This window comes from Muscardinus avellanarius (genome assembly GCF_963383645.1).
Source record: "Muscardinus avellanarius genome assembly, chromosome: 12".
Classification (NCBI taxonomy): domain Eukaryota; kingdom Metazoa; phylum Chordata; class Mammalia; order Rodentia; family Gliridae; genus Muscardinus; species Muscardinus avellanarius.
The window spans coordinates 95,939,765-95,951,788 of NC_137798.1; positions in this window are offsets into that span (position 1 = coordinate 95,939,765).

Here is a 12,024-nt window from a genome sequence, read left to right on the forward strand (position 1 = left end):
GCCTGGCATTGCATCCCTGCTCCTCTAAACTGTAGACCCCATGGCCACTCTGTCCACCTGGTCTGTGGCTTATAGTAGGGGCATTTGGGGGGCGCAGCAGATAGAGCCATGGCTGAGCTACTCTGGCTGATTCTTGGGGATCCCTGTGGGGGCTGCTGGTCGGGGAATCTGAGTCTCCAGAGCACTGGCTCCCTGGCAGGGCGCCCTCTGCCTATGTCTCCTGTCCAGCCAGGAGTGGCTGCTGGACACAAAGAGAGCTTTGATTACCTAGAGGAAAGCAGGCTGCCAGCCAGCTGGGGCCAGGCCCAGGGGCAGAGTGGCCAAGGCAAAGGCTGAACATACAGAGACCAGGGGCCGGAGAGGCAGGCTGGGCATGGTTCCCCAAAGTGAGTCTTCCCAGGGTGCAACCTTGACTTATCAAGTAGCAGGTAGATTTATCAGGGTAGTCTCACGTCCTGAAAGAACTTCCTTAAAAAACATCCCATACTGAGGACGTCTGGGGCTGTCCCACATGGCTTGAGACCCCCACAAGACCTGCCGGGCTGAACGCCGCCATCTTTGTTCATTCTCTCGGACGGGCAGGGCAGGAGCAATGGGTTGGAAAGTTGTAAATAATAAATATATTTATGCCGCTATTTATTTTTTTCAATAACTGTGACCTCCTGCACTGTGAATGCCCTGTGATATGAGATTCTTAGTTTAATAAAACTGTCATTAAATCTGAATGGATTGACGTTACCGGTTCCTAAACACTGGCATGAGTTGACTTTTATTGTGAAGAAAAATCTAGAGTAACTACAAACTAAACTTTTATAAGACATCTAGCGGTCAGTATTGTAATGCGGTATATCAAAAAAATCTGTACACTCAATAAAATAAATGAGCACAAGCTGTCTCCCCCTGTAGAGAGCTTCCATTCACATTTCCATAGACACACGCAGACCTGTGTTTTATGATAGAAGGACCCTGGAATTAAACCATTGGAAAGCAAACAATTTCTATTTGCATAGTGAGAAAAATGAACTTCAAAAAGATGAGAGGTTTTAGCTTTTAGTCATAATGGTAATAAGCAGAGCAAGGCTGAACTTTCAACAGCTCTGGAAGGAATCTAGAATGACCCACCCTTGCCTACCTCATCAGCGCCACAGCCCGGACCTGTGCGGCCCCTGCCACCCCTGTCAGAGGGGATACAGCTTCCGTGTCGACATCTCGACATCCTTAATGTTTGATTTTAAACTGGCCTCTCCAAATTACGTAGCTGGTCCTACTTACCAGGAGGAGATTGGTTCCTTCCTTCCTTCCTTCTTTTTTAATACTGTGGATTGAAACCAGGGGCATTCTACTTCTGAGCTACACTCCTCCACCCAATCTCATTTTTTATTTTAAAACAAGGTCTTGCTGCGTTGCTGAGGCTGTCCTCGAACCTGTGATCCTCCTGTCTCAGCCTCCCAAGTACTGGGATTACAGGGAGGAAGAAGGCTTCCGTCATCAGGTCTGTGGCATGGGAAATTGAGGCTGAGGGGTAGAGGTTCTGGTTAATTCCTTCATGCTGCAAAACTTTTCCCGAGTCCCAGCTGGCCTAGGTGCCACTGTACCTGTGAGTCACTTGGGCGGCTTGTTAAAAACTGAGCTGTGTCACTTGTTATCCCAGCATTCGGGTGGCTGTGACAGAATCACGGCTCGTGGACAGCCTCAACTACTTGTGAGGCCCTTTGCAACTCAGCGAGACCTTGTTTCAAAATAAAGAAAAAATATAGGGCTGGGGGTGTAGCTCAGAGGTAGAATGATCCTGGGTTCCATCCCTAGACCCGCAAAAAAAAAAAAAGGGCTGTGACTCAGCAGGAAAGGGTGGGGCCCACGGGGCTGCCTTTCTAGCCAGGTCCCAGGGATGTAGCTGGTCCAGGGAGTAGCCGGAGGTGGAGCATCCCTACCCAGCGTGCTCTCAGCGCGCCCGAGTGCACTCACAAACCGCTTATCCATCTTCAGCAAGACGGGTAGAAACACACTGACAAGCTGATGAGAAATGTTGCCTGAACCTGACTCTCTTTGTTGCATTTCTCTGGCCTTCTTTTTTATTATTATTGTAGTGTGCAAACATAATCTGCGATGAATTAAAATTTTTATTGGTGCATTTTTGTCAGACATCTTAGCAATTAATTAATTTTTTTAAACTATTTTAGAGCCATGCATGGTAGCGCACGCTTGTAATCCCAGCACTTAGGAGGCTGAGACAGGAGGATCGCATGGGTTCGAAGCCAGCTTCAGTTACTTAGTGATGCTTTCAGCAACTTAGTGAGACCCTGTTTCCAAATAAAGTATAAAATAGGTCTGAGAGTATAGCTCGGAGGTAGAAAAGCCCCTGGGTTCCACCCCCAGTACCACTGAAGGGGGGGGGACTATTTTAGAGCCGGGCGTGGTAGTGCACACTTGTAATCCCAGCATTTGGGAGGCTGAGACAGGAGGATTGCTGTCTGCAGACAGCCTCGGCTACTTAGGACCTTTACAATTCAGTGAGACTCTTTTTCAAAACAAAGAATAAAAAATAGGGCTAGGGTTGTGGCTTGGAGTTAGAATGCCCCTCAGTTCCATCCCCAGTGCCCTAGTACCACACACACACACACACACACACACACACACACCTATTTTAAAATGGATATGGTGGCACACTGTAATTCCAGTACTTAGGAGGCCGAGACAGGAAGAGTGCAGATTTGAGGACAGCCTCAGCAATGCAGTAAGACACTCAGCAACCCAGTGAGACCCTGCTTCAAAATAAAAAATAAAGTTGTGGGTATAGCTCAGAGGTTAAAATGCCCCTGGGTTCAATTCCCAGCACCACAGGGGGGAAAAAAAAGTCCAAAATCTTGCTGTGCTTGGTGGCGTACAGCTGTGATCCCAGAGATTTGGGGAGCTGAGGCAGAAAGATCAAAAGTTAGAGGCCCACCTGAGAAAGTTAAGGAGACTTGGTCTCAAAACACAAAAAGGGACAGGAATGTAGCTCAGTGGTAGAGAGCCCTTTGGTTCAATTCCTAGTACCAAAAAACAAATACAAAATATTATAAAACAACTCAAATGTTAACCAGTGAGTAAATGAAAGAGAATAAATTCTAAAAAGGTGATAGAAGAAAAAAAATGCAGAGCTCTAGTTAGGGGTAAAATGAACCCTGTCCACAGCTTGCTTTGCATGGTGGTGCATGCTTATAATTCCAGTACTTGGGAGGCTGAGATAGGAGGATCACAGGTTCGAGGCCAACCACAGCAATTTAGCAAGGCCCTGTATTCAAAATAAAAATAAAATAGGACTAGATGTGTAGCTCCAAGGTAGAACAACCCTGAGTTGAATCCCCAGTACCATAAAATATCTATTTCAGGGGGGATAAAATGCATCCTTACACCCCAAGTCTACTCCTGCTGTATTTCAGTGGAACCCCTATTCCCCACCGCGAAGTGGCGAGCCCTCCCTCCGCGCCCAGGGTTGGACTCAATTACCCACCTTCCCTGTAATCTTGCTACAACTGCCTTTCTGCCCGCTGTTGGCTCCCAGTTGGCCTCCTTCCTGCCCCCTGATCCAGCCTCCACTCAACAGCCAGGGGCGGCCTCAAAGGCAGGCGGCCATGCATCCCCCTCCCGCTCAGAAGCACTCACGAGTCCCTGCACCATTTCAGATCCTCCATGAGATTCTCGTGTTTGAAACCTTGTCTCCCGTAATACCTTTCTCCCTCTTTCTCTAGCACATTCTGTGCGTATCCCCAGCTGTTGCCTCTGTTTGGAACATCTTCACCCCTGCCAGTCCTGAACAGGAGGCTCCCTGGACCCCCAGTCCAGAAAGAGTCACCTACCTCCTTTATTTTCCTATTATTTTTTTATTTTTATTTTTTGGTGGTACTGGGGGTGGAACCCTTCTACCTCTGGGCTACACTCCCAGACCTATTTTTATATTTTTATTTTTGGAAACAGGGTCTCTTAAAGCCAGCGAGATCCTCCTGTCTCCACCTCCCAAGTGCGGGGATTATAAGCGTGCGCCACCACGCCCGGTGTATTTTTTATGATTATCTTTTGTTTGTAAAATTGCTTCTGTTGCTATTACGCCACTTTCCATCTGAGAAGATCTGGAAGAATCTCTGACATATGCTTGCTCGTGTGTCTCTACCAACCATGAAAGGGCACTGCTTTCAGGGTGTCTGGGCTACATGTCTCTGGCCCCTGAAACTGCTGAGAATAAAACACTTTTCACTCCATTAGCCCTCCAACAAATATGTACTGAGGGCCCACGTTGCTCCAAGCATCGCGCCGGCTGCTGGATGTAGAGACGGAGAAACCGGAGCTGAGAGGGCGGGAGGGGGAGGGGCTGCGGGAGCCCAGGGGAGGGGCACCCGGCCACTCTGGAGGTCAGGAGAGACGCAACTCCAGCTGAAGCCTAAAGAATGGAGGGCTATCGAGACGCAACTCCAGCTAAAGCCTAAAGGATGGAGGGCTATCGGGTGCAATGACAGGGCAGTGAATGCAAAAGACGTGGGCGTGTGAGAGGAAGGACATTCACTTCACATCAGATGTTTGGGGATTGAGGGAAAGGAATGAGCTGGGCCTGGTGGCGCGCACCTGTAATCCCAGTACCTGGAAGGCTGGCTGAGACAGGAGGAGTGCAGGCCCGAGGCCACTCTCAGCAACTTAGTGTGATCCTATTTCAAAATAAAACATTTAAAAAAAAAAAAGCCGGGCGTGGTGGCGCACACTTGTAATCCCCGTGCTTGGAAGGCGGAGACAGGAGGATCGCGCAGGTTCGAAGCTAGCCGCGCGCGCTGGCTTAGGAGACCCTGTTTCCAAATAAAAAGGTAAAAATAGGTCTGGGAGTGTAGCCCGGAGGTAGAAGGGCTTCCAGGAACCCCAGTACCACCAAAAAAAAAAAAAAAAAGCCGGGCGTGGTGGCGCACACTTGTAATCCCCGTGTTTGGAAGGCGGAGACAGGAGGATCACGCAGGTTCGAAGCCAGCCATGCTGGCTTAAGAGACCCTGTTTCCAAATATTAAAAAAAGTATAAAATAGGTCTGGGAATGTAGCCCGGAGGTAGAAGGGCTTCCAGGAACACCACTACCACCAAAAAAATTAATTAAATAAATAATAAATTAAAAATTTTTAAAAAACAGTTTAAAAGAGGGCTGAGTTGGGAGGCTGAGACAGGAGGATTGCAGGTTTTTGGCAACTTAGACCTTGTTTCAAAATAAATTTAAAAAATAGGGCTGGGGGTGTAGCTAGGAGATAGAATTCCTGGGTTCAATCCCAAGTACTGAAAAATAAATAAATAAATAAATAAATAAATAAATAAATAAATAAATAATAAAAGAGGGCTAGGGGTGTAGCTTGGGGGTACAATTCCTGGGTTCAATCTCCAGTACTGAAAAAATAAATAAATAAATAAATAAATAAATAAATAAATAAATGGCTGGGGTATAACTTGGAGGTAGAATTGCCCTGGTTCACTTCCTAGTACAAAAAGAAGGGCAATTAATATTCAGGAAAAATACAACATAGAGATAGTCAAAGATTTGCAAGCAGTTCAACCTGGAAAAACCTTGGGTCCTGCAGAATAAGGGCCCAGAAGATGTCTACTGCCTGGTCCTAGGAGGGTTGCAGATGTTTTCACAGATGTGACCAAAGGAAGGAGCTTGGGGTAGGAAGGTGATCCTGAGTTATCTGGGTGGCTGGGCGGGATCACAGGGTCCTCACAAGAGTGGGCAGGAGGGTCAGAGGCAGCAGCTGTAGTGGCCGAGGCAGAGGCGTGATGGCAGGGCAGGATCCAGGACTGCAGGCAGCTTCCGGAGGATGCAAGAGGCAGGAAGTGGATTGTCCCCTCTCGCTCCCGGAAGGAAAACAGCCCTACTTGTCACCATGGGTTCAATCCCCAGCAAAGATTTAAGGACAGCAAAAGTACACGCACCCCAAAGTCAGGCACCCTCAGCTCTCGGAGAACATGAGTGACTCCCCGGGGTTGAGCTCTCTGATTATATCTATGATTTTCCTGTAGAGAAATATGTCGCCTCTCAGGCTGACATCTTGGGAAATCAAGTCCCAGGCTGATCACTTGACATGTGGGTTGAATGGTGCGAGTCTGAGCGTGGGAGGGCGTGGCTCCGCCATGGGGAGCTGCAGAGCCTGGGTCCAATGTCTAAACCGCCACTCCAACCACAGCGTGGAGAGCGGCCAGGAGGGGAAAGCAGAGGCAAAAGGAGAACAGGAGCCTCAACCAGGGCTCCAGAGCCAAGAAAGGAGGCGAGGGCGTTTGCAGAGGAGAAAGCGGCTCCGGACAGGTGCGCAGTGTTCGCCTATCACCTGCTGGCTCGTGGTAAGATGCTGTCCCATAAGGGTTTGGGGACTGGTAATTGAGACAGGGGTACAGAGGAGGGAGGAGGAAGGCATCCAGCTCTCTGACACTAAAGCCTGGACGATAAGCAAGTTTGGAGGTGACAAGCTGATGGGTTTTATTTGGAACCTGAGGCTTTAGGAGCAGCGCTACTCAATTTAGCCTTTTGGAGATCCTGTCCCCACTTCTGCAAAAATAGGGTGGCAAACCTCCTGTGCAGGGCTGCTGAGCCTGATAGGTGACATGTTGCGCCCCGGGGCCTGGTCCAGTGCCTCCAACTCAGCAAACAGCCAGGCATGGCCGCTCTTGCTGCAGGTGAAACACAGGCGTCACGTGGAAAGTAGAGCCGCCACGCCCAAGGGTTTCACGCTCGTTTCCTCGTGCCTTCCTTCCAGAAGCTTCTATTATGGTTTGTGTCTGACATGTCCCCAGCAAAGCTCATATGTTGGCAGCACAGCAAGGTCCAGAGGGGAGGACTAATCATTTGGATGGGTTTGCTGGGCAGAAACTACAGGCCGGCGGTGTGGTTGGAGGAAGTGGGTCATGGAGGCATGACCTGGGGACTGCGTCTGGCCCGGTCTCTTCTTTTCTCTCTGCCTCCTGGCTGTCATGAGTTGAGCAGCTCTCTTCAGCCACCGGCTACCAGCACGATGTTTCTGCCTTGGAGCCAGCCCGCCATGGACTGAACCTGACGCTTAGAGCCAAGGAGATCTTGTCTCTAAGTTGTTCTGTTCAAATAACTACGCATTTTATGTTTTTGTAAATTTTAGAGTTTCTGTGGGTCAGGAATTCATTGATTCTGACTCAGGGTCTCACAAACTTGTTCTGTTGTTCTGTTCAGGTATTTTGAACTTGTAAGTTGTTCTGTTCAGGTATTTTGGCCGTATGAGTGAAAAGCTAACACAGTTCCCGTAACCAGGCAGAGTGAGAGGTGGGCTCTGAACCTCTTGCAGGTTGAACACACCGGGCTTGAGACTACAGAGAGCTCTAGGAACCAAAGCCCGGGAACAGTCTCACCTTGAGACTCAGCCCTGGGGCTCGGCAAAGAAGAGGAGCAGGGGCCGGGGAGGGGGCTGCTCTCCTGCCGGCAGGGGCTGACACGGGCCTACTGAATGTGGCAGAGACAGAGGGCTTGGTGGGACCGGTGAGGGTCACTGGAGTCTGGTTGGGTGGAGTGCAGCTCCCGGCACTGGAGACACGTGACCTGCCTTCAGGGGCTCTCGTGCTCGGCCTACTGCTGTGCCGTCACCGCTCTGAAATGTGTGCTCCTCTGGGTGAGGGGCTGCACATTTTCATTCTGCGTTGGCTTCTGGGAATTGGCAGCTGTAGACCAAGGTCACTGTGAGGACCGGGCCCATAGCACCAGCATCTGCGGCTTCCTAGAGGAGGCCCACAGCAGGGCCTCCCGTCGCCCTTTGTGGTCCTCAGCATCCCCTTGTCCAAGGCTGAGATAGTTAAGGGCTTTCCTAAATATTCCTCTTTACCCGCCACCCACCAAGGGCAGGGCTCCGGAAAGAAGATTTCAAAGAGCTCACCTGAGCTGGCCATGTTCTGCTCCTATAAAAATCAATGAGAAAAAATTATGAATTAAAAAATCAATGCAGGGAAACTCACGTTTATCACCAGCCTGCCACTTGACGGGCACTGTTAGCTACCTTGGCAATCCTCCCAAGGCTGCAGAACTGGGTGCACTACACCCAACTTCCAGAAGATGAAACTTGGGCCCAGAAAGGCTAAGACACTCGCCCAAGGTTTGCAGCCAGCAAGAGAGGAGATGAGGCTGGACCCCTCGCTGCCTGATCCTAATGCAGCCAGACATCCCTCTGCTCAGCACCAGCCGCCCTCAGCAGCTCTTGAGTGATCCCCGTTTGGGAATGCTCTCACCCTGAGGTCCCCGGAGCCTCCATCTGCACACACGCCTGTCTGCTGACGCTCACCTGAGATGACCCCGGGCTGGGGTCAGGAGGAGACCCGCGTGTGATCGGCCAGCCCGCTGCCACCCAGGATTTCAAATGAGCCAGCCTGATTTTTCTCACACAGAAGAGGTCTGAGGATACCACACTTGGCCTTCAGAGGAAGTAAATAACCCCAAAGGAAGAAGGGAGATAGAAACCAATCAGGTCCTCACCCCCGAGCCCCTAGCGGCTGACTCTCTGGAGAAGCGCACCTTACGAAGGAGGTAAGATACAGTCCCAGCTCCTGGGGAAAAGACAAGGGAGGAGGAGGAAGAGATGGAGGAGGAGGAGGAGGGGAAGCAGGAACGGAAGGAGCAGGAGGGGGTTAGCAAGTATTAGCAGCTATAATCCCTCTCAATGGTGGGCACTTAAGGTTCCTGGGCTAATTCATTTTGTCCTCACTGCCAGCTTGAGATAGAAGTATGGTCCTAGCTGGGCGTGATGGCACACACCTAGAATCCCAGTACATGGGAGACTGAGACAAGAGGATAGCAGGCTTGAGGCCAGCCTCAGAAACTTAGGCCCTCCGCAACTTAGTGAGACCCTGTTTCAGGCTATGATAGGGCTGGAGGTACAGCTCAGAGGTAAGATACCCCTAGATTCAATCCCCAGTACCATAAAATAAAAGAGATAACAAGTAAGGTGGTGCCTCTAGGCCGTACCTCACCCCACCCCTCCTCTCCCGAGGATGACCTTCCCTCCTTTCTACTTATTGAAACCCAACTTCAGGAAGAGCCCCAGAGCGCAGGGCTGGAGCTCTACAGGGTGTATTCCTGCCTCGCAGAGAACGCTCTGCCAGGGCTTGGGCGGCCGCCATGGTGCCCCAGCCTGCTCCTCCTTTACACTGCCCTCCTCAGAGCCAAAACGGCTGCCAAACTTCACCTGACTGCAAGTTTGTGAGACCCCGAGTCAGAATCAATGAACTCCTGACCCACAGAAACTCTAAAATCTACAAAAACATAAAATGCGTAGCTATTTGAAACATTAAATTAGTGAGTCATTGGTTACGCTTCATCATTAGCTAATCCTGTGTATCCAGGGGTCCCCCTCGTTTATTCAAGTATCCTGAAACCCCCAACCTAGGCATACATGGATAAATCAGACACGGTTAAAGACTGCCTATTCAAACATGACTTTCTGGAGGAGGGAGTGGAAATCATGTCTCATATGTCCTTGGGCTCCACCACAGCACACAGTAGGACTGTGGGGCCCGCACACAGTAGGAGCTCTGCTTCCCAGAGAGAAAAGCCCCCGCACGGAACTCCTGGCTCGCCTTCCAGTAGATGGGCCAACTTCGTGCTGATGAGCTGCTGACGCTTAATCGCTGGCCTCTCGTCAAATATGTGGTTCTGTTTCCCCGAGGTCACTGTTTCGAAGTTTCTTTCCATTCCCTCACCCCCAGCGCTGCCAAGAGGACGGACACAGAGCCAAGGCCGGCCAGGCCCGCTCACCGCCACTCCCCCCGGGCCTCCTGGTCGACCTTCGTTGGGTGAGAAGCAAAAAAACTATATATATATATATATATATATATATATATATATATATTACCACGTCCAGCTCAAAAAACAATATATAAGCAGGGCACAGTTTCATACCCATAATCCCAGGTACCTGGGAGACTTAGGTAGGAAGATCACAAGTTTGAGGCCAGCTGGGCAACTGGGGGAGACCCATTCTCAAAATAAAATAAAAAGGGCTGGATGCCGGGCGTGGTGGCGCACGCTTGTAATCCCAGCATTCGGGAGGCTGAGACCTGGAGGATCGCGGTCCGCGGACAGCCTCAGCTACTTAGCGAGGCCCTCTGCAACTCAGTGAGACCCGGTTTCAAAATAAAGAATAAAAAATAGGGCAGGGGGTATAGCTCGAAGGTCAAATGCCCCTGTGTTCCACCCCCAGACCCGCAAAAAAATTAAAAAATTTAAAAATTTAAAAATTTAAAAAATAGAAAAATAAAAAGGGCTGGGGACTTAGTTCAGGAGGAGAGCACCCCTGGGTTCAATTCCTGGTACCAGAAAGAAAAAGAAAAAAAGAGGGGGTGGGGAACCAATCTTGTTAAAAACTGACTCCCAACCTTTAAAACCATGTTGTGAGAGCAACTTGACTTCATGGCTGTGGTGTGTGTGGGGTGTGTGTGGGTGGTGTGTGTGTGTGCATGTGTGTGGTGTGTGCGTGTTGCTGGGGATGAAACTCGGCATTCTACCTCAGAGCAACATCCCCAGCCCTATTTTATTTTTTATTTTGAAACAGGGTCTCACTAAGTTGCTGAGAGCCAGGCTAAGTTGCTGAGGCTGGCCTCGAACCTATGAAACCCCTGTCTCACCCTCCCAAGTATGGAATTACAGAAATACACCACAATACCCAGTCTTTTTTATTATATATTCAATATTCTCTACTAAAAAATCCCATAGAATGCTCATAGAATGCTTTCAGTGTTTTGTTTTTTGTTGTTTTTTGTTTGTTTGTTTGTTTGTTTTTGGTGGTACAGGGGGTGGAACCCAAGGGTTTTTCTACCTCCGGGCTATACTCCCAGACCTATTTTATACTTTATTTGAACACAGGGTCTCAGTAAGTTGCTGAGGGCCTCACTAAGTAGCTGAGGTTGGCTTCGAACCTGTGTGATCCTCCTGTCTCGGCCTCCCAAGAGTGGGGATTACAAGCGTGCGCCACCACACCCGGCCTGTTTTGTTTTTTAAGGACCATAGTCTTAGACATACATTGCAGCAATGGTATCAGAGCCACACGGTCTCAAACACAGGATCCATGGCCCACCTGGAATTTGAAGACTCTGATTTATAAACATACTTATATAACAGTCTTACAAAAACATGCACAGCCTGCGGCAGTCACGTATACAGGTGATGGGTCATTTTTATCAGAGTGAAAGTGGCAACTGTTCTAGAAAATGTGGGCCACGGGCTTATCACACGAAGGACCTGGAGGGAGCGTCCAACGAAGAGGCCAGTCCCTGCTGCGCTCCGATGCACGTTCTCCTGCCGGTGCCAACACTGCGTGCACAGGCGGGTGACCAGGGGCGCGAGCTTCTCAAGCCCCTGGCCTTCCACTGTGCCCCCCAACATGTGGCCTTGTAGACAGGATTGCAATGCGTTGCAGAAGAGAATGTTGTTACCCAAACCCATTTTCCTGGTTTTCTTTGCAGAATTCCAACCTGCTGGTAAGATCTAGAAGCCCCTCCTGCTACCAAGCCCGGGGCCAGAGGCCCAGCTCTCACAAAAACCAAAGAATGGAGAAGATAGAGCCCTGCTCCCGGGTCAGCTGCTCGGCTCCAGATACAGGACAGAGATACTGAGGGAGAGCGTGGCTTATAATGGGTAGAAACAGTCATGGCTTGACTGGAAACACGCAGGGATCTTCCTGGGCCTTGGGGCCACCCGGTCACTAGTGGTCTGCTGTTCTGGTCATGGCGGCTGAAGGTGTTGTGAGTCTTAGGGGCGGGGGACTGGGCAAGTCGAGGTCAGGTTAACCCTGTATTACAGTTTTGCACAAAACATTTCTCAAATGACTTCCTGGCTATGTGCAGAGCTGTGAAGAACTGGCCGGAAGGTTAAGGTAGCACAGGGAACAGATGTACCATTAAGAAAGAGATGTCACCCTGTCCCAGTCCCCATGGGATGTCCACGGGCCCTAGCGATGTCGGGCGTTTCCAGCAAAGTTGCTAGGTCCCCGAAGAGTAACCTAGGCTACAGTAACATG